At 40.2% G+C, this 23,733-nt stretch overlaps 1 protein-coding gene and 1 pseudogene across 1 annotated transcript in view; both read right to left on the bottom strand.

The window, feature by feature from the left end:
- Positions 1 to 23,733, bottom strand: part of LOC140934582 (uncharacterized) — a 466,993-nt gene that overhangs the window by 52,136 nt on the left and 391,124 nt on the right. The window lies entirely within an intron of this gene.
- Positions 22,898 to 23,733, bottom strand: part of LOC140933401 (uncharacterized) — a 1,793-nt pseudogene continuing 957 nt past the window's right edge.

Genomic DNA, 23,733 nt, shown 5'->3' with positions numbered 1-23,733 from the left:
TCATGATACTGCTTCTTCTTTCGTTCCCTATCTTTTTTACGGTTAGCTTCTAACTTTTCTGGGTCTTTTTTTAACCCTTCTCTAGACTTTTTACTTCTTTTAGTCTCCAAATTACTTTGAACAGGCTAACAGATAAAAAGGTCAAGTACTTCTGAAGCACATGGTATTGGGATTGCCCACAATACCCTTCTACCTCTGAACTGTACATGCCTTACTGCAAAAACTATCTTAGCAACTTTAGCATACAGAAAATGGGTTTAAAAAGATTGATAGGACATGATAAACAAAGATAAAGTATGTGATCGAAGTGAGAGCTGTTGAAGCTCTGTATCTAAAGGAAGTTTTAATCATACATTGTCAAGGCCCTGAATATTAAGACCATTCAGGTGACTAAACATGTACTAAATCTGACATTGCAAACTGTCCATAACTAAGTCATGCAGAAGCGTCTCTTAAATCGGAAGAAGGCAGCTAATTGTTCAACGTATTCAGTCTATGTCTAATGTTTTTTGACCTTTATCAACTGCATAATGTTTCAAGGGTTTGATAAAAAAGCTCTGAAAAGCTCTCCCACAGGGTATTTTGTCAAACAGAAAATATATCTTGTAATTAATCAACAAACGTTCATCATCGTGTGTTATACTATTGACAGCAATCTGGTTTTGTACATTTGGAAATTGAGAAAAAAAAAAGGCCATGTATGAAAACAACGATTACGTGTAGGTGACAGCAGCTTGCCTTAGGAGCTTGCTCCACACCTCTTCTTTGACTTTTGGAGCTTACTGCCCAATAGGATCTCTGTCACAGGCATGTTCGCAGAACATAGGTCGCCATAATCCTTGTGAAGGTTTGGCTAGATTTCTTCTCGCCAAAGAAGGGTAAGCTCAAACTTAGCATGGCCTAATTATTCATTTAATCTACTGGATTCGATAATAGGCTACTTTAGGGTCTTAAAGCTATTTGACTGTCTTGCTTTTGTGCTGGGCATTTGTAGGAGTTGTGATACCGCTGTTTGTACTGATACCAGGTCGTCTGAAGAACCCAGTGATTCAAGCAAATGGCTTGGAATCCCAGGTGTTTTGTAATGCAAACAGGTGTCTTAGCTAATCCTTCTTGCCTGCTTCGTTGTTGTAAGCGACCATACAGTCAATCTCCGAACAGCACTCTTGAACACGATACACTCTAAACTCTTGAACACGATTCAGGCATCGACAAAATCCACATTTACACTTAAAAGTAAGACAGAAGTTGTTGATCCCTAGGAGTACAACCATTATATGTACTTGAGTGGCATTCAGCTTCATACAGATTGTACTTTGGGCAAAAATACCATCTTTTCACACATGAATGGCCATTTGATGGCGAATTTGAAGATCCAGTCGAAGTGATAGCAGGGGAGACGCTGGCCAAGGTAAATGTCACTTGTCTTTTTCCTCGGTTAAGTGCCTCGGTTTCATTCAAGTCTTGGCTTGGCTCTAGTTGTTCATCCGGGGCTTGGGCGGTGTAAGCTGGTTTCCCCCAGGTTTTGGTTCTGATAAGTAGGCAAACCAAAACGACAAACAGCAACTGCAATAAATGAACAAATGACATTGAGTAGTGCAGCAAACAATTTTTTCCATCAGTTTTGTGGAAAATTTTCCAATAATTCTCCATATTTCTTTAAAGTCAAAGTAGTTGTTTAAAAGCGCCTTACACCAATTAAACAGATATCTGAGTGGATACTTACCTGTTTTCCTAAACAAAATTCATTGGCATAGAAGCCAAGCTTTGAAAATAAGTTAATGGATACAGTATTACCTTTGATTGCACGGTTTGGTTCATCTTACGGTCTTTTTATCTTGAGGTAGTAACATGTCCTTCTAAAATCTCTCTTTTTGTTTTGTGTACTGGATCTTAACAGTTAAAAGTTAGTGATACTTCATTGGAAGCGTGCCAGTCTTTTATATAATTCTAATGTACATTGTTTTCAGTAATCTATATTTTAAGGAACACATTATTAGCTTTATTTTAGATTTGTAGCAGAAAAATCTAACTTTGGGGAATCAAAACCTATTCCCTTATCTGCGAATGTTTACCCTGCTGAAGCAAGTTTCGTTACCAGTGGTGGTGTTTTTTTCCTGGCCAAGGTGCGTTCCTCCAAAACAACATGCTGCATCACATGGAACTGTTTTGTTTACATTGACATGGAGCATTTTTATTGCGTTGGGCAGCAGACTTAAGATATGGCTGGCCATCAACTTGTTGTCTAGATGTGCATGAACATCCTAAGACCAAAAAAAGGAAAAATGCACAATTAGCTTCTGCTTCTGTCTTTTCATGTTCTACCAATCCAGAAGTGATAACCTCTATTCCTTGAACTTAGGCTTTGTTGGCTCATTATGATGTGAGCCCCACCTATGTGACCAATCTCATGTTCGTCTTGAGGGCTTGCTAATGTATTAACACTAACAAGGCCTGGTATTAAAAGGGGCTTCTTACCTCTCTTGCTAGCAGTTGCTTTGGTTGCTTCAGTCGGTTGCTATTGCCAGTGAAGGGTTGTACAGTGGGTCTATTCCTCTATTTTTTTGAGAATTTCTCTGAGTCCTCCTGTTTTGGATTTAACTTCTGCCCTTTTTGGGGCATCTGAAGGTTCTGATTGCCGGGTTTTATCACTTGATAGCGGCTCTTCATGGATTGCCAGCTGTTTGTGATCATGTGATTATGTTTTGCCTCTTTTTGTCCAGCATCATAAGCAGTGATTTGCTTTGCATATGTCAGCGGGATGGCACAGATTGTGGGTAAAATAGTGCTTCCCATAACCAACCATGGGTACAGGATTCCAAACACTTGTGCTGAATCATCAACCGTAAGCATCCACATTTGTAGTACCTCGTGGAATATTCGTATTAGATGACTGATAAAATAATTTTTTGTTGTTGGTAACGGTTTAAGAGTAAGAGCTTCTCTGACTATCATTTTCACCAACAATTTCGCAGAAGAGAAATGAACATTTCTGCCTTCTGGATCCACTCCCGCAACCGCACCCGCTTCACTGCGAGAGACCTCGTGTAAGCAGCTGCATCCAGCTTTTACCTTAAGTCAGTGTTTTCCCTTTCCCTGCGTAGAAGGGAATAAGCGTATTTACAATTGAAAAAAATGGAAATTAAAAAGCAAACTAAAAACAACAACAAAAAAACAAAAGATATTCCATTGTGTTAAAAATGAGAAAAAAGAAGATAAAATTAATGTAACTACAATCCTAATTTTGTAAGAATTTTTTTTAAATAAAAATTTTGAGGTTGAAATTAACAACGTTTTAAAAATATGTTAAAAATGTAATAATTTAAGGCTGAGATTTGTAAACTGCTTCTCAGAAAATTTTTCTCTGTCAAAGCGGCAAACCTCCATACTGGTTATGCATTGTTGTAAATTTGATATTTCTGCGTTTCTTCACAAGGATATGCTTTGATGAAATATTCAGGCACCTTCGCTACTAACTTTTTATCCAGTGCTGGTTCCTGCACAGTCCAGTGAACACTTCTCGCCACTCTCATGTTCTTTGTTCTTGACTCGTTGAAAAGAACAACAGTGAAATTGGATTTCCTGGCTTTGGCCTGTACCTCCTTTTTCTTAGTTCTGATAAAGACTCATCTGTCAGATTTGGTATCTCCTCTGTCTAGTCCAAGGCAATTTCAAATGAAACTTAGTCACTGTCCTATCTTGAGAAAGTTGGCGTGTGATTTTCCTCCATTCCAACAGTGAGCCTTTCTTTGCTGATGTCGGTGGTCAATCTTTCTATTTTCTCCTTTATAGCTTTTAGTTCAGTCACAATAACTTGTTGATTTGACAGAAGATATGCGAGAGTATCTAAAATTGCACTTTGATTTTCACGTGGTTTAAACAGTGGGGGTAAGATGGGAATTAGAGAGGTACTCAGGCCCCTATTTATGTCGCTGAGGTTGGCACCTCCCGGAAGAGTCTATCGGTATCAGTAATTTTTTCCTGGCCAAGGTGCGTTCCTCCAAAACAACATGCTGCATCACATGGAACGTTTTTGTTTACATTGACATGGAGCATTTTTATTGCATTGGGGAGCAGACGTAAGATATGACTGGCCACCAACTTCTTGTCTAGATGTGCATGAACATCCTAAGACAAAAAAAGGAAAAAGTGCACAATTAGCTTCTACTTCTGTCTTTTTATGTTCTACCAATCCAGAAGTGATAACCTCTATTCCTTGAACTTAGGCTTTGTTGGCTCATATATGATGTGAGCCCCACTTATGTGACCAGTCTCATGTTCGTCTTGAGGGCTTGCTGATGTATTAACACATGAACCTTAGATACAAACCAATGTTCCCAAAATCTTTGTCCACTTTGAAGCAGGAAAACTTGGTCGTCGATCTCGTTTTAAACTCTCCGATGAGTTTATAAGCCCCTTGGACCGAAGAAACATATCCAAAATTCTCATCAATTTTCCTATCGAATGGGGTTCGTAACTTAAAATTCCCACCATGTTGTTCCTGTTTGTTTCCCAGGAATGATGGGATTTGGATGTTCGGTTGTTCGTACATATCATCCATACAATTTCCGAGAATCTTCGGTTGTGACTTTTTTAAGTTATTCAAAATTCAATCTCAGTTCCTTTCGATCAATGTGGTTTTGGTGGGTAGAATATAATGCCGACCTCTAAGTTGAACAGTGGGCAGTGCAGAGTGGAAGAAAGTTGTACTCCAGTGTGCAGATTTGGATGTTCGTGTTGTGGGTGAGGCTGGTTACTATGAAAATAATACATAGGTGCTGAAGGCGACAATAGCCAATGACATCCGGTTGGTATATTTAATTGATGGCAAATAGGTGTGGTAGCATGTTGTTGACAATTTTTGTGCCACAGGTTTTTGCAGAGGCGCCTGAGGGGAAATGAGAGGGTGGTGGTTGCTGAGTGTTTTGATTATTCTGGGAGTCACCTCCCCACTTTTGCTGCAATTCATGATAAATAAATAGGTACGCAATGTGTACAGGTGTCTACTGCGAAAGTTCAGGTAATGGAGCAAAATAAGTGTTGAAATTTAGGTCTCCTTTTATCAAAAATTAGAGAGGGTGTTTGTACTATTTTGTCGTATTGTTTGAGACCTATTTCAATGTGGCAGTGTCTACTGTGTGGTTGTTTTTGTTGTATAAAGGTAGCGTTTGTTTTGCTATTGTAATATAGATGCTCGGGTATCTTGGCAAGAGTGTTTAAATGAAATACGACCTTTACGTCAAACACAATTAATAGGGGAGGGGAAAGTCTTGTGCTATTTAGACAAACATTTTTTGTCGTTCGTGTACCTTTTTCGCGGCATCTTAAATTCCGCATACAGCTTGTGAGAAGGCCATTTTTTTAGACAATTTGGCTGATTTGTCTTAAGAAATGTTTATCAGCCATATGTTATGTACATTAAATGTAGTGTATGGTTCCCGAGATTACCGAACATTTATGTACCTTGAACGATTTTACTTGAGAAATGTTTGGATAGAATTTAAACAGGTACAATAAATGGTTCCTCGTTTTTTTTGCATACAAATACACTTTATGTAGTGCAATCTGTTTTCTGCTGTTCGCCTGACCCACTATTGTATTTTCAGTTACAATAATTGAAGATACGAGAAAACCAATAGTTGAAAATACACTTGATTATTGTAATATATTACACAGTTGTACAAAGTAAATGTAAGCTTCAGCTATCGTATTTTGTTTGTAACCTTAGAAAGACTATTTATACATTCTTTACTTGACATTTCTAATTCCGATTACTCAATTCTTTAATTTTGAGAACTATCATAAAAATGTTATCACAATCAATTTTGTAAGCTTTTAAGATTTGCTACTGACTACCACTGAAGTGTGATGGTATAGAAAAAGTGAAAAAGTTTTGTCTGACTATTTGGTATTCTCTAGAAGTTCGATTATGTGATTGGACTGTGTATTAATTTTCATTTTAATATTTTCAATTTGAAGTAATCTTTCCGCTATTTGATCCGTGTTGGAATCTCTGGTAAGGCTTATTCTGGACAATAAGATTTCTATGACATCTGTCAGAGCAGTAAGCCAGCAATCTTTTCCATCTATTTCGGCGCAAAGGCGTGCAGACATTCCGTTTTCTGCCGCTTTAACTTTTTGACTAGTTCCACACGAAGTGCATTTGAGAACAGTTGAGCCCACTGCGTGCAGCATTTTTTTCTTGCAAGACTTTATCTGGCATGTCATGAAGACATTTACTTTATCAACAAATTTGAATTCTTGGATATCAATTTCCTTCTCAGTATTTGAAAGAAGCTGTGGGCCTTTCACTTCAGTTAGTTGGAGGTCTACTTTTTGGAATGTTGTTGTTGGTGTGGTACCCAGTAATGTCATTCCTGAATAATTCTTCACGCTAAGATTTTGGAAGCTATAAGTGTTTCAACTCTCTAGTTGGATTAGCAAGTTATCCAGTTGCATAAAAAGTAAAGTCAAGTCAAGTCAAGTGAAGTAAAGTTTTATAGTGGCAGAACCAGTGCGATCTTCAATCACACAGTCTTCTTTTACGTATCCCTTTTCGCCATTGCATTTAATGACTTCTTTGTCTGGATTTTGACCAAGTGTTAGGTGGCCTTGTACATTAACCTTTTGATTTCTTGTCAGAATGGTTTTCATTAACAAATATTATACGGGAAGGCTAACCAGATGGCTTTATGATCAGTAAAATATGTTTATAATGTTCCTAAAGTGGTTTCAGCATGTGAATCTAGTAGGAAATATGTGTATATGTTGCGAAAGGTTTCACAGTCGATATTTTTACGGAAAAAGATCGCACTTTTACGGAAAGTGGTCGGTGAATCCGCTTGTTACACTAGTATTTATGTATTTGACACAAAAAGACGTACTACCAGATTCAAAGTAAGAAAAGCTCTAAACAATAAGTTTGTTTGTGTTTTTATAACCTGTAAAGTCTATCGAAATTGGATGCTTATCAAATTTACTACTGGCATTATTGTGCGCCAAGAAAATCGATCGTGATCTGAAGGTCTCCGTAAGCCCTCGTAAAATCGACTCTATCCATCAAAACGATAGCATTGTAGCTACTCGCGCATGCGCAGTAGCTACAAAAATTTAGGTGATACTTGTTTAAATGTGTAAGTGGTTGATGGTGATGAAAGGATTAATCCCAGAGGAGTTCAAAATCATTAGATAATGTTTTCTGATTGATCATGTTAATGACCCAGTGGTGCTTGCGATAATAAGTTCTTCTTGTGTCGTTCAAGCCACTTGTCAAGTTCTGTATCATCAAGGGATACCAAAAGGTTGGGCTGTATATCGGGAAAAGATTCGTCAATTCTGTTGGGCAAACTGGTAAAGGGCTTCTGCCACAGCAATGCCTTCATCTGTTCGTCTGTGAGAGGAGGAATGGGTTTCTCTGTGTTTTTGAACATCAAACTTCTCACCAATTTTATCGTCCTCTCCTGAAGCATGGCTAGACCTGTCAATAGCACTGTCCGTTTTATTGCACTAATTGCGTTGATGACTTCTTTAGTGATTTATTTCTGTTTTCTTGGAGCAGATCAATTTCAATCTTATTTCTAGCATCCCCTCTCCAATTTATGGTGGATGCCCAGATGCACTGGGGGGCCTCAGCATCTGATAAGAAACCACTGTTTTGCACTACACTGATCAACATCTCAATAGCATAGTTATTAAAGCCTGGTAATGCGTTAAAATGTGATACTAGCTGCTTATGGAGAGTTCCATTACCCTCCTTCACAGTGTCTTGAAAATGCAAAAAATATGAAGTAATATTTCAAGAGGCATAATGATTAATTCCTAACACAATCTTAGCTAGTAGGACTGCTTTCGTCATTATCATCATCATTTGGAGAACTTGTAAGGAACTGATCAATAAATTGAACAAACACAGTCATAATGTTGCTTCTTGTTGTCGCTTTTTTTTTCTAATATGTAGTATGGGGCCTGTTTCTTTTTATGCAGTCACCTTTGGATTCCATGCCAAAGAACACCAGCAGTGCCTCTGCTGTGAAGCACTTTCCAATTGAGAGAAAAGGTGTTCGCAATCCTCATAGTGTTTTACATGAATGGTAACGTTGTGGCATTGTTGCTTCCCTCTAAAAAATGGTATAGTTTTGAGTTTTTGTAGAGCTTGTTAAATATATCCTATAAGTATAAGCAAAATAGGAACGTCAGAATGTCAGTCGATACGTCTGGTTTAGCATATAATGAATCGAATTTAACAGGCCTGTGGAAAAAAATACAATACACAGAAGGTAGCACACTGAAAATACACAGACACACAATTGAAAACATTGGATAGACTGGGGCTTGAAATGCTGTTTCACCAGGGACTTAAAAAGTCCGTTGCAGGTATTATATTAGAGGGGAGTTAATTATAGCCTCGTGCACCAATGATCCTAAAACAGCCCTAGAATTCTTCTGTTGATTACAACCAAAAGAAGCCGTAACTGATCACACAGTCTGGTACTATGAGAGTGAATTTGGCAAGCATGCCAAATCTCCCTCAGCAGAGAAGAAGTAGTTTGAGAAATGAAAGACCCAAGAAAAATTAAGCCATGAAATAGGGATCGTTTTGCTGTGGTAACTAATAATGACAGAGTTACATATTTTGGTGGAACAAATTATGAAAATGTTTCATTGTGCAACGTTATGTTCTGGTTTCCCTATTATAATATTTTGGTTAACCATACTGTTTAATTGTTCTGTTTTATAAAGGTTCTCTTTGTGTGCCAATCCACAATTCGAAAGGGGTAAAGGTAATGAAGATTGTCCTGTGTAATATGATTTCCTGCATGCAAGTCTTTAGCTCCTGCCAATCATACCCTTGTGAGTTGATCACCAAAGTGGGGAACTTTGATATCTGCTAAAGGATCATGGGTTGTGGTACAAGTGGCATGTGGGACCCTGGCTGATCAGGCCTGGGTGGGGCGGCTACGGGAGGAGGAGGAGCAGGAGAAACATCCTGTTCCTCTCGAGAAGTACACATGCCAGCGGTGTAGTAAATTTCGCGCACCTATCAATGTATAACATAAATTGCAGGTCAAAAATAATTAACACTCTTGCAGTTTTTTTTATACTAAATGTTAAAAAGAGATAACTGATTTGATATCATGTAAATCTTAATATACCCACACCTCTAGTATTTGATCCAACACAACAACTTCTGTATATTTCTTTTGGTCCTTCATAAACACTGGAAGGACACAACTGTCGATTCAGAACTCCTTTCAGTCTGAAAACGGGATAAGGCGTACACACTGGAAAATCGCTTAGAAACTGAAATGGAGGAAATAACTTGAGCAAGATTCTTTTCAGGAAATCTTGTGCCATTCTCTTGTGCATCTTTACTCCTTTTCACTAACGTTTAAAAGGTTCCTCATGTTTTATCATTGAGACACTTCTTAGGCCCATTGTCAGGAAGATCAGCAGCTACGCAATCAAACATGATGCTAATTGCAACGGCATTAACACTTAAGTTCTGTTTGTTGGAACGCATATCATGTACTTTAAACTCCCAGTCAATGTTGTCCAGTACAAGCACAAATCTTTTCCCATCATTTACAAGCTGAACAGCATGATCCAATTTTTTCCGTGGATTGTGGGCTTCATGGGTCCGTCATCTTGTTCGTCACATAAGGTGGTATAGAAAAAGGAACTGGCAATGGGATGTATCTGAGGTAGTTGCCTGAAATCACAATACAAATTATCATGTGCACTAGGTATCCATATTATTAATATTATTGTGTGGCCCAAAGATTCCACAGTTAATTATAAACAAGAAATTAATTGCTGTATAGCATGATGCTCCATTAGTATCAGGTGAAGCCATCTAAGAGATGCTTTAGTACATTATTTATACCTTACAGTTATGTCAAGAAAATTCTTACTTGAACAAAAACAAAACTATGGTATCAGTGATCATGGCCTTTGGTTGAAAAGTTTGGACATAATCCTTGTAGATTTGAAGTCCAGAGATTTCCACACTCTCTGCAGGTGAGGTAGGGGTACTACACTGGGACAAATCTGTACATAAGGGACTCTGTGAAGTGCCAGTAGTAGCTGCCTCAGGGCTTTTATCTCGTGAACTGATCATGACATCTGCCTCTGAGTGGCTACAGGGCTGCTGTGCAGATCTGCTTATGTATTGCTCTGAAATGCTGGAATCTTGGGAAGAGCAAAATGCTTCTTGTGATGAATCTGCTCAGGGAGTCCCCCAAAGAAACAACAACAAAAAAAAACATTCTGAGTATGGAGTCAGGCACGAACCATAAATTAGAAGAAAACTCCAGAATGACTGGCAAAATTACTAAATTACTGTAGTTTTTTACCTAATTTATTGTATTATATCTTCTCATAATTGCAAGGCCCAGTCCATTTTGAACACGATGTAATTAGTTTGAATGAATTCTTTTTCTTTTGATATCTATAGTTTTGTAAAATAATTTCGGAATTCGCTTATTTCTAAGCGCGGCGATTTTATTAATAAACCAGACTTACTTACTAAGTTAGGGCTTAAATCTTTATAAATACTTTCCTGGCAAGGATGTCGTGAAAACTTCACTTATTAGGAAAGGGGGCACCTGACTTCTCCAGCTTAGCACAGACAACAGACATGAAGCTTGGGTCATAGGGTACCTCAACAGTGAAGATTCTCCTGTTAGTCCACACAACAAAGATGCACAAGGTGAGGCCCCTTACAAACATTTGAAGCTGAACTTGAAAGTAGTAATTTGAAGTAGATTTTAGTGCAAACTTTTTTCCATTTTGAATACGACCATTTTCTGGGGATAAGAAGGCTTGTTTTGGGTGCAGATCCCTGTGTTTCCAAGGGCGTTTGTATTCAACCACTCTTACTGGGCAACCATCAGAGCACTGACATTTCTGAATATTGTCAACACTTGCACCAAGGAAAGGCTTGGATGGGGAGATTACATAGCCTTTTGGGACAAGCTTTAGCTTGTGATGAGTGTGGCTTACAACACCCTGATATGCCTTGCGAGCACTCTCTTCATGAAACAACCCCTACTCCCTGGCGTTTATTGGTTCTCTTTCCTCTTGGATGAGAGGTGGACATGACTTCACAAGACCAATTTCTTCTATCAACTTTTTGGCATTTTCAGGTAAAGTGTTTCCTGGTGAGTGAAAATTCTTTTGCACTTTGAGGTTGTGATGAACCCTGTCTTATGAAGGTACCACTCTTCACATTGCCATTACTTGGTGCTTTCGTTCAGTGTCACTAAAAGACAATAACTTGACAATTTCTTCTGTAGAGGTTTTGGATCAGAACTTAAAATCTCCAGGAGCTTAGCACTCATTATACCAGTCTGTGGCCGATTATGGTTAGATTGACCAGGTTCTTCTGTGATCGTGTCTTCTTCTGGAGTGCCATAAAGTTTTTTAAACAGGGGCAAAATAACAGGTGTATTTTTCAAGTTGCACATTCGTTTGGTAAACTTTCTTAGATGCTCCTCATCTGGTGGATTTGTGTCTTCAAGGGCACGGACATCTGTTTCAATGTTTTGAGAGTAAACTTGCTTGCGTTTTCTCTTTTTGTGGGAAGGTTTTTTGCCTTTCTCAATGACAAGATCTTTTACTTCACACGCTTGCATATTTGCTCTTGGCCTCCTAACCCAAACACATGGGCCACTTGTTACACTCTCTTCACCACGGGTATTTAACAAATCCTTCAGAGCGTACACGGCAGCTGCAATATGCTTACATCCCCCATCTCGACCGCCTTTACACTTGCATCGTGCTTAGAGTACACTGCCGCAGTTCGCACCGAATAGAGAATAAACAAGAGATTGTAATAGTCCTTTCCTTCGTCCGTCTTTACCTTCATGAAAGGCTTCACTTTGGCTACGTAAACATGGACTCCCTCTTGTTTTAACTGAGTAGTAAGCAAGGATTCCAACCACCTCGAATAATCTATAGTCATCGAATGATTTATAAGGGGTGAGTCCCTGTTTACCGTAATCGGTGGAGTGGTAGATTAAATGGTTAAAAATATTGAACCCAAATGGCGGCGAAGAGTTGAAGTTCACGGTCTTCAGGGAAAATGGATTAGGACTTACCATATCATGAATGATTAATGTACCTCCACCATTTTTTGGTCTTTTTTAAAGTTTGGGTCAAGGGGTAAAACCATTCTTTCGACTGCAGAAGCGATTTCCACCAGCAAAGGTTTTAAATATGCGCTCACCTAAATACCGCGATCCTGTAAATATTTTTTAAGTTCTGCCACATTCATGGCCTTGAAGTCGCTGCTGTTCTTCTGCATTGACATTTGTTTGGTCTTTTTCCACATTTGCAGTTGTTTCTTGCCAAGATGAGACTCATTATGTTAGGAATGTGCATAATGTAAGCAGTACGTGTTGCTGAGTTTGACTTCCTCATGGAGAAACTCGATAGTGCATGTTAAACTTGTGCTAACACACTTTGATTTTCTTTTAAGGGCCATCTTTATCTCGATTCAAATTCTGTAATAACAGATTTTTATAATGCTTTCTTCCCCCTTCCAAATATGCGGTATTTTGAAGCTCACCCCTGTCCTCTCGAAAATCAGAGGAAATGCATTTGGTGCGCACTTTCTGCAGCTCTACCGTAAAAACGAGTCCGGTGACCCCATTTTTTATTTCATAATTTTAATAAGAACAGTGCGTTCTATCAATGAGAAAAAAATTGGCTTAAATCCATGTTTATTTTTTTGGAATTGTATTAAATTGTAAGGATTGAGCTAAAACAGGTCAAATAGGGAGTGTCAAAATTAAGTCTACTTTGGAGTGTAATGTAAAAACAAGGGCCCTAAAAGGAATTTTTTTGGTCTGTAAGTGGATAAACAGTACAGTTAAGTCAAATTCTGTGTGTGATACCGCAGGCATCATCAATAGATCTCTACTTTTTGCCTAGTTTGGGGCTTTGCGCGGTTTTTGCCAAGGGGTCATAAAACCTGTATTTTTCAGCATTGTGACGTAAAAACGAGTACGGTCGCTCTAGGTGTTCCTTAAGTGTTGTGAGTAGACAAGATAAACCAGCAGTATCTGGAAAATTAGCTCATTAAAAAGTCTTTGCATAAGCTGAGAAAATGTTGCAGGTGCATTTGTCATTCCAAAAGGCACCTATTATATTCATAGAGGCCAAATGGAGTGATGAACGCTGTCTTGTGTACAGGGTCCATAGCCACTTGATTTAATCCGCTTGCTAGGTCCAGGGTACTTAAAGTGCCCATAGCCTAAAAAAAATTATTTCTTAACTGAAAGTACACATTTAAAAAGGAACTTCTGCGAAAAAAATTTTGCGATTGAACAAAAAATGATTTTTTTAAAATCTTCGAAATTTGCCGCCATTTTGGTCCACCATTCGCATTAATCTACTCTCAGCCAGATAGGATCTGTGATGTATGGTGACATAACTTCAAGAACTTGTATCAGTTCGGCCTGTCACATCTCTTCCCAAGCCGACATTTATTTAGATCATCGAAAATGCCTGAGAGGTGCATCGCAGCACGTTGTGGCAATGCAAAGGACCCAGATAGGAGTAGATCAATGCATAAAATTCCATTTTTCAGCGACGTGTGTCCGAGTAAAAAGAAAAGGTGAAAGAAGTGGGTTGACTTTGTGTTGGAGAGGAGGAAGATGTGGGTGCTGGGGAAGACCTCCTCGTTGTGTTGCGAACACTTTGCTCCAGACGACTTTCAAAGGCTGTTAAACACAGAAGTGAACTTAAAGCGAGATTTAAAACAAGATGAAATTGGGGTTTGTGTTTTCCCATCAATACACGCTACACGGAAAGGAGATCCATCTTGGATGCCTTCGGATGTAAAGTAAGACAGCCTGTTGATGTAAAGGAGACATCGGTGGTGGAAAGATGCACTAGGGGATTGAACTGAGATGCTGAAGGTGATGTGAATTCACTGGACCGCAGAAAGCCATAGAAGGCCAAGGTAAAAGCCGACCACAACATCAACGGTAAGTAGTCAGGAGCACGAGCTAGCTCCTCCTTAATCTGCTGAAGAAGGGTCATAGTGATAGGGAGGTGCTGACGAGATGTGAGGCCCAAGGTGCGCTTGATTCCACGCAGGAGGAGATGAAGGAGGGGTGCTGCCAAGAAGGGATCTGGTAGGCTGTTTTCAGTGTGGGCAAAACGGATTCCTGCCATGTATAACTTTATGGTCTTGAAGCTGACTTGATCAGCAAGATAGGCTGCAAAGAAGTGTAATGTAGTCTCTGTGGCAGGAAAACTTGGCCAACCCCTGGATGCACAGAAGTTAAGAGTATCGACGAATGCCTGCCTGGAAGGAGCGGTGGGTTGAATCCGCTATTGCCTGGGACTGGAGGAAAGTTAGGCGGGCTGCCAAAGGGTTGCGGCCGACTGAGGGACATCAGTTGGTTCCAAATCTGCTGCAGGTGCGAGAAGACGGAACCGGGACATCTGCAAACGAGATAAGGAATCAGCGATTAACTCATGCCAACAGTATGAGTGACAAGGACTGTAAAGTGATTGGTGGCAGCAGTGAGAAAAAGGAGCAGACAAGGTGCATAATAAGGGGGGTCTCGGGAAGAGCCTGAGGCCCAAATGTCCACTACCTCTTGATTATCGCAACGAAAGAGGAGCTTCTTTCCGGTCCACTGATGACCCCAAAGAAGACATACCAGAGCAATGGGGTAAAGTTCTTCCACTGAATCGATCGGTTCTGGAGTACAGTAGGCCAGGGGTTGGCAATCCAGTGACCCGTGTAAAAGATGCCGTAGCCGAGACTTCCCGAGGCATCTGTGAAGAGTTCCATATCTGGGGATCTCATCCAGTTGAGGTCGGGTATGATGGCACGGCCGTTCCAAGAGGGGAGAAAACAGAGCCACCAAGAGATGTCGCAGCGGGCTTCGTGGTTCATAGTGACGTGGTGATGTGGAAGTTGTGCCTGGGTTGAGAGGTCAATAAGTCGACGTAGGAAAATGCGGCCCACGGGGATGATCCGACATGCAAAATTCAGCTTGCTAATCAAGGAGAGAAGTTCTCTTTTGTGACATTTTTTACAGGAGGACCAAGAGTGGAGTTCGGACAACAGCTCATGAAGTTTATCATCAGTTAGGGAGGTTTCCATGCAAGTAGTGTCAATCAGAATACCAACTGAGTAGTGGGTCAGATGTATGCCCAACGAAGAGGCCACTTGGGTAATGGTGTGAACATTATGGGCGCAGACCAGAGAGTTGGCAGGGTTGACGGTAAAATAGTCATCCAGGTAATGCATGAGGTCCTGGATGTGATAGTTGGTCTTAAATAGCCACTCAAAGGCGTCGGCCAAACGGTTGAAGAGATAGGGAAAAGATCGCATACCAAAGGGGAGGCAGAGATCAAGGTAGTATTGGCCCTGCCAGTGAGTGCCGAGTAGTTCGCGGTCCTCCATGCATACTGAGCAAAGCCAGAAAGCATGTTTTATGTCTAGTTTAGCCATGAGGGCATCCTTCCCGTAACGTGCAACTAGAGATAGAGCTGTATCAAAGGTAGCGTAGTGTAATGAGAATTCCTCCTTGGAAATTTGATGGTTTATTGAGGAGCCATGGGGGGGGAGGAGAGGTCCATGATGATGCGCCAGGTGCCGTCTTTCTTAGGCACTACCCCGAGAGGGGAGCATTGGAGGTTTGGGATAAGTGGTGTTTGAAACAGCCCGGCCGTATGACCATTGGATACCTCCTTAGCTAGGGCAGCTGAAACGGTGTCAGGATGCACGAGGGCTGAGGTTAAGTTTGGTGTTATGCGAGCAAAGCAAGGGCTGGTATAGCCAACATGACAGCCCCATTGGAGGTCGTGTAGAAGGCTTGTAACAAACTGTTGGTTGGGATGGTGCTTGAGTTCAGTTGAGAGGTTGGCAACTTTGACAGGTGTAGAAGGGGTGGGCGGGTTAAAATGGGATGGATGGAGTTACAATTGGGGTACTTTTGGGCACTGAGAGCCAGAGTGGTTTCCACTGCAGTCTGGTTTGTTGCAGATATGCTTGAAGTGACAGTTGGGGCGGCGGCAGGCCCAGCGGTTGAAGTCGTGACAGATGGCTGCTTGCTGGGGGTGCGCGTTGCGGGATGGGAGGGGATTGTTGGAGGCTGCGCCAAAGATGTCGGTGAGGGAGTGGTTGTGGAAGAGGAGAAGGGACGAAAAGGCTGGACAGGCTTTGATCGAGTGGGACAACCCAAGGTGCGATGACCATAGGTGTGGCAATGGACGCAGTAGGGCAGGGTCTCTTCCTTCAGAATATCATTATAGAGCTGCTCATTCAATTTACCCCATGACGTGGCGACATGCGAAGCAGCCATATAGCGAATGGCTGTGTAGTACATAAGCCAGGCTGATGCTTTAAACTTCCTGCTAAACTTGCAAATCTGGACCTGGTATGCGAGGAGGTCTGGGGCGAGAGATGGGTAGATTGATATGGTGGAGCGTAGGAAGACATTCCAGGCTTCAAGCCAGGAGGAAAGGCCATCGATGCGGCGTTTCTTGCACTGGGAAGGTACAAAGGCAAGGGTAGTGGCGTCCTAGGGGTCAACAGTCAGGGTGAAGTTGTTCTGGGAGGAGGCGAAGGAAGGGTATGGGTACATGTTATCTGAGAGAAATTCTTTGAATTCAATGTACTCATGTTTGAATATCTTCGAGCGGAGTTTCTCCGGGAGCAGTGGCAGAGTAAGGTCGTTTTCATAGGCTTGGTTGGTAACCATTTTGTTGAGCAGGACCCTGGGAAGCCTGTGAAAGACTGGGCACTAACTGGCGTAGAGAAAGGCCGCCATCTTGGATGACATAGGGAAGGTTTACGCCGTTCAGGTTCTGTTCCGTTGCTGTGGTCGCTGCGATGTTCAGAGGGCTAGCCGGGGACAGAAGAGGCACTTCTGGTAGTAAACGAGGAGCTTCACCGGGGCCAGAACGTTGGAAGCCAACTGTTTCAGCTATTAACTCGCGAAGCTGGCTAAGTTGGTCTGGCGAGAATTGAGAGCCCAGAGTTGAGGACGGTTGTTGGCGACCAGTAGAACGAGAAGGGCGCTCAAGATCCTCGGAAACGCCAGGATTTTCGGATGAGGCTGGCAAGTGAGGAGCTATGGCCTGAGGTGCGTGATTGTTTGCATGTTCGAGTTCAAAGATGGGTTGGGTCAAGCGAGACCTTGTACCCGTGGTCACGAGATTTCGTGCCGAAGCTAAAATCAACGAATTCCTTGGCAGAGCGTTGAGTTGGGCTAGCGTGAGTGATTTTGGATCCATAGTGACGGCTCGATTGCGGCGATTTCCTGGACGCGGAGGCATAATCGAGGAGAAAATAAGAAACTAATGCGTAGTAAACTACTATTGGAAAATATAACGCGTGCACGCAAAGTGAACAAAACAAAGGAGCACTCAGCTAGCATTGATGGATATAAGCATAACGTAGTATTGATTACAGCTACTAACAATGAAAACTTGTTATCACAGAAGTTTGTATAAACAACTGAAGGTCAGTTATTGATGTAATCTAAGATAAACAAGGAGCTCTTGAACCAGAGCTAAGTCACGCAATGTTCTTTTATGTGCGATGGCTGAAGTACGCTCTAATTAGTTAACTCTATTTTACAAGGATAATTTACAAAGAAGCAAATCAAGAGTTCTAGACAGGTAGGATCCCTTTCTAATTCATGAGAGAGAAAGAAGATGAGTATTATTGGTGGTATTTTTCAGAAATCTCTTGTGTATAGGGGTATGTTGTCCTCGAACCAAAAAGGGAACAAGTTGTTCTATTGGCAGATGTGAATAATATTTTCCAAACTTTGAAACTTGAACAAAACAGCCTGTTCCAATTGATATTGAACAAATTGAAAAATACTTCATAAATATATAATCAAGTTAAAATATTTTTGACAAATCAGTTTCACCTTTCTTCTGCTCCTGTCTTCTTGTAGTATTCTCTTGCTTTTGTTCGGTATTTCCCACCTGCCAACCGCAGTGTCCATTTTTCTAGGCAGACTGGCCTGAAACCGGGATGTTGTGTTACACAGCATAACTCTTGGCCCTACTCAAGATCTTCCAGGACAATCTCACTTGTCAGGGACTCGACATATCCTTCAAGTTCTTTACAACAGTATTATTCGCTTATATTCGTAAGCAAATCGCACTCACATATTTCACAAGTACACCTACGTTTGAAATAAAAGGTTCAGAAAGTTACACGAAATGCTGATTATTTCCACAATGTAATCGACTTAGACATACAAACATTCAAGGCAGCTGCAAGTGCTTGTATGTTAGATCAACTTACCAGTCAGCAACAAGCACACTGTTATTAAGGCACTTCGTCAGCTCTTTCCAGGGTGTCCAGTTGCTATTTTTTCCTTTTTTTCCCTATTTTTTTTTGCTAGTGAAGCCAAAATTTGTAACAAAATTGAAAATGGAATTATAGTTGTATGTGGTGTTGTGAGATTTATCATAAAGCAAGTAGTGTGTTGACTTTGATGTTCTAATATTCTTTGTTTCACCTGACGTCACAACCCTTTCCAAATATGGGCATCCGCCATATTTGTGTCCCTCGGTCTGTGAAATTTATGATAATTGTATGCCATCTCTATCGACTCCTTCTAATTTTAAAGAATTTTGCGCTTCTATTATGGATGTGGCGGAAGAAAAAGGTGAGGAAGACCTCAGGTGAGGATTTCAGCGGCCCACCCTTGGCCCAGTACGCAACTTCAATGTTGTGTCTGGGGAATTTGTACAAATACTACACACGGCAGTGACCACTGGGTATGTGTTAGCTCGATAGGATGTTTGCCAGGCTGTGTGAATCTTTATGACAGCCTTTATCATTATGCAATTTGCCAAGAAGTGGAAGACCAAACTAATGATTTGCTGGGTGGAAGATTGGTCAGACTACAGTTTGTTTCCGTTCAGCAACAAACAAATGGCTGTGACTGTGGCATATTTGCAATAGCCTTTGCCACATGCCTTGCTTTAGGCACGAACCCCAGCAATGTGACATTTGATAGTCAAAGAATGCGTTCACATTTAGTTACATGTTTAAGGGCAACAAAAATGAGCATGTTTCCATGTTTTTGACTCTAATCACTTTAGTGTTCTATTTAAGGGAAGGGGCATTTTATACATAACACTGAAAATTGAAGATTCATCACATTTCCTGAAAATAATGTCAATTTTTGTTTCAGCTAGAGCTTATGTACATGCTGTTCATCCCATACTTTGCATTGGGGTTATTACTGAAACCAGGGTTCAACATCTCCAGTAGCCCAGTAGCTCTATGCTTGTAAAATGAGGTTGGGCTCGTAAAATTTCACATTTTTACCATTGTGTGAACTAGTAGAAAATGGGAAAGAAATTTTGAGTTGTAAGGATGGTAATAATAATGAAGAACGTATAATTTTATCACCGATGGGACTAATAACTTTCAAAGAATATTAGCCTGGTAATTCAGGTAGCCAGAGCATGCTGAACCCATAAGTTGCCCAACAATGGTTGATGTGGCTTACTAGTATTTGAAAAGGTTAGGCATTCAATTAACTGAAAATGCAAGCATCAGGGCTGGACACTGATGGTAGTCATAGCCACAGATACCCTGTGAGCAGAGCGCCTTTGATCTTCCTAGATAAGTCAGGAAGAGGAAGGGACCTTCCTCTTCCCAACTTTTCTAGGAAGATCGAAAGGACCTCTGCTCAAAGGGTAAGCCACAGACCACTTTCGCAAGGTAAAAACTTGAAATTAGAAATAGTTTGCTTATTGCAAGAAAAAGAAAAAAGATGGCATTGACTGACAAATAATGCTATTTTTGGTATGACTTCTTAGCCTGAATGGTAATTAATTGGCATCCTCAGAGGCAAAGTCTCTAGAGTGCACTGCTTTTCATATCGGCCTTTTTTGTGGAATAATATGTAAATTGTTCTAGCCTAGGTATTCTTCAGTTTTTTATGTTTGCTGATGCATTTATTCTGCTGCATTTGAGTCATTACTTCATCCCATTTAATTTGGCTGAGTAAAATTAATATTATTTTGCCTAGTAAAATCTACATACATTTAGTCACTAGCCACTTGGCTAGTAAGTTTAAAAGTTAGTGTCGAAGTCCTGAAGCATTCTGTTTACAAAGACATTTGTTACTTTTGGTCATAATTTCACATGCTGCAAAATACTAGTACAGTGAAACCTGTATTAAGCGTACACCCTCGGGGTATGCTGTAGTGTCCGCTTAATACAGGGTGTCTGCCTAATACAGGTTTGGATAGATAACATCAGATGAGGTGTCAAATGCCATTCAAATGAACAGTGGAAACATTCAGAATACTCCCAGAGACTATGACGATATACGTTTGCATTAATTTCTTTATTAAAGATGATAGTACCATAAACATAGATTGCAACTCAAATTTGAAGAACTCAGACCAGTGAAACAAGCTCTATAGAAACAAAACGAAATAGAAAACAACAATGTACTGTGAAGCTAATCAAATAAGTTCGTCAAGTCACGTTTTTTAATGTAAAAATATTAAAATCTGTGGGTGGCAATCTTTCGCATTTCCAGTGTCTGGTATGTTGGGTGGTGGAATTTAATTGCTAGTGACCATTTAATACAGGTTGGCAACAATAGAAATGACCATTTCAGGTACTTTTTACGTGTCCGCATCCGCTTAATAGAGGTGTCCGCTTAATAAAGGTTTCATTTCAAGTAAATAAGGGAAATAAATTTGGGACTTCAGCTACTGTCCGCTTAATAGAGGGTGTCCGCTTAATACAGGTTTCACTGTACGTGATTCAAAAACACTGTCTTCAATGGTCTCTGCTTTTCATGCTATAGGTAAGTGTTAGTTGAGAGACACTGCAAAGATAATTAAAAGTCAACAATATTATATATCTTCACTGATCATTCCCTTTGTTCTCATCACCTACTCTTACATTGTAACAGCTTAAAGTTGGGTGTTGCAAAACAAATGAGAACCGAAGTAATCACTGTGGCCAACTCAAGGAAATTGAAGGCAATGGGGCTTTTCTCAATTTCCTTAAAAACGTACAAGTGTTATTACAACAAGTAAACCCATTGCTTGAAGGCCTACAGCGTCCAACTCTTGGATGCGTTCCAAACTTTGATGTTGTTTCAGGTGAATTTATTCAAATGCTCCATACAGGCAGTGATCATTGGGTCTGTGTAAGTTCCATAGGATGTTTGCCTAGGAAGGTTGGGCTTTATGACAGTCTGTTTCATGATGTCATAAGTCAAGAGATAGAGGAGCAGACGAATGACTTGCTAGGTGGTCATTTGGTGGAACTTCAGTTTGTTCCAGTTCAACAGCAGACAAATGATAGCGACTGTGGGGTGTTCGCAATTGCCTTTGCTGTCTCTCTTGCTTTGGGAACAAATCCTAAGCATGTAACTTTCGACACCCTTAGAATGCGTCCCCATTTAGCAGCCTGTCTTAAGGCAGAAAAAATAAGCATGTTTCCTATTTTTTAACTTACTGTCAGTTTTATTCATTGACTCAAACCAGAGTAGAATTAATCACTTTATGCAAGCAAAAAAGTGAACTGAAGGATATCTACTGTAGTGTATGCAAATTGAACCTAAAGCTGCAGGGGTACATGTAATATAAAATGTTGCAACACTCTCAACATTATTTTAATACGCTCCAGATACATCTTACTACACAAGAACATTTTGACCCTTGAAAAAGAATTGGCTTTACCCTTCACGTACAACCCTTTTTTCTTTTGAAAAAATGGGCCCTGGGTTTTTATTACTATTATAATCTATTTTACTACACATTGTATTTCCAGAACTTTTTAAAACAATGTGTAATAAAGCTATTATTTATGTCCATTTAGGTTTTTTGATAACTACAATGGGCATGGTCCCTGTAATACTAGGCTTGGCTGATTATGAAGTTTAAATTGATAAATAATGATACCTTTATAACAGTCATTACCCGCAAAGTAGCTAATAAAAGCTGGAACAATCCAAATTCTCATTTCAGTTCCAGGGTTGTCGCTAAGATTTCGAGTTGCTGGGTAAATACAAGTAGGCGGGGAATCAAACACCGAGGGGTTTCTTTTGGTTCTAATTTTCTTCCATTTTCCAATAAAAGTAGCCCGGGGCCACACTCATAGTAGCTGGGGGAAATCCCCGGCCCCGGGCTCTTAATGACAGCCCTGAGTTCCTTTTGTATTTGCTTTTGAAACAAAAGAAGAATGTCTCATCAGATCAGGAGTCACTTAGGGCCTCATTCCATGCACCTCTTCGATCGAAAATTAAAATTTACATCAAGATAGTACCAAAATCGCATCAAAATACATGTATATATTTTTTATATTTAATTGCTTTAGAGCAAACTGATTTTTTTATGTGCTGTGTGTTGTTCCAGGAAATACTCAGTCTCCATTGATTCGCCATTGTGTATGTAGTAGGGGTGGGTTGGGGGAACCTCTTGCCATTAGTTTACACTGCCTGCTAAAAAGTTTGGCTTACAAGAGCAATGTCAGTTTTTTGCTTCCCCAAGAACAATAACAACGGATACATTTTTTACAAAACAAATACAAGAATGTTTGTGCTTTACAAAAATTCAAAGCTCTCTATACATACTTTACAAAGACATTTTTACCATTCAACATGTGTCATAATTTAAAGCAGTACATCTCCACCTTGCCTTGCTGAAACAGGTGTGTCACAACTGTACAATTTGTCATGAAACTATTGAGACACTGAACTAACACTTAAAACTTATCTTGAAAGTCATTTTGTAGCTTGAGCTAAAACTTTTTACATGTCCAAGCCCATGTTTTATGGTCCCTGTCCTCACAAAAAAAGTACGCACCATAAGAATATTAACCCTTTTCACTCCCATACTGAATAATATACAGTGTAGTGTTGTAAGGTGGTTCTGACGTTTGAGTTTCTGGACAAATTGTCAGGGTTAACATTCAAATGAAACCCCTTCAACAGTACTTTCCTAGGGTGCTTTTTGTTTTCAACATTTTACAAAATGAAATTTGGAAATTTTGCTGACTTTTGACTTTAACCACCTCTGGGAGTGAAAGGGTTAACATGGTTATGTTTTATCATTTCAAACTTCTGAATGTAACCAAAAAGGACATGACTAATCTAAGGGTACTATTCCAGGGTATAAATTCACAAGAGCAGAGCAAACCCTCACTATTCTGTCAATTATGGGAACTTGGGAATCTGGTGCTTCCTTAGCGCTACCCCTAAGAAAGTCTGTTGGTAAAGTACCCTCTAAAATTGTGTACTTACGACGGAGAAGTCAAATGACTCGTTCGACATGAATGCAGACGCTCGCAATACCTCAGGTCTTCTCTACATCTACTGAGTCTACTTGTGACTTCCCCTTAGTAAACGCTTGAATGAAAAGTTTAGCTTGTTTTAGTCCCACACTTTCATTGATTGTGAAGCCTCTGTCCGCCATAACCATGTCTCCAGGTAAAAGTTTGTCAAGAAATCCACAATTCTCAGTCAGGAACTTGTCAGAGGTTCTACCCCCTCCAAGCTTCAGAAACAAGTGAAATAGATCCTTGAGGGGTGATGCCTATTAAAATTTTTATAGTGTTTTGATGTTTATATGAACTAAATGTCTGTGCTCTTGCAAGCAAATTTGTTGGTTTCTCAATGAAAACCTCAAAACAGTCGATTATAACTGTCACCTTGTTGCCAAAGGCGTATTTAAATCACATTGGCATTGTTTTGCAAAGATTCTCTC

Source organism: Porites lutea, chromosome 4 (genome assembly GCF_958299795.1).
Source record: "Porites lutea chromosome 4, jaPorLute2.1, whole genome shotgun sequence".
Taxonomy (NCBI): Eukaryota; Metazoa; Cnidaria; class Anthozoa; order Scleractinia; family Poritidae; genus Porites; species Porites lutea.
This window is presented reverse-complemented; position numbering and strand designations above follow the sequence as displayed.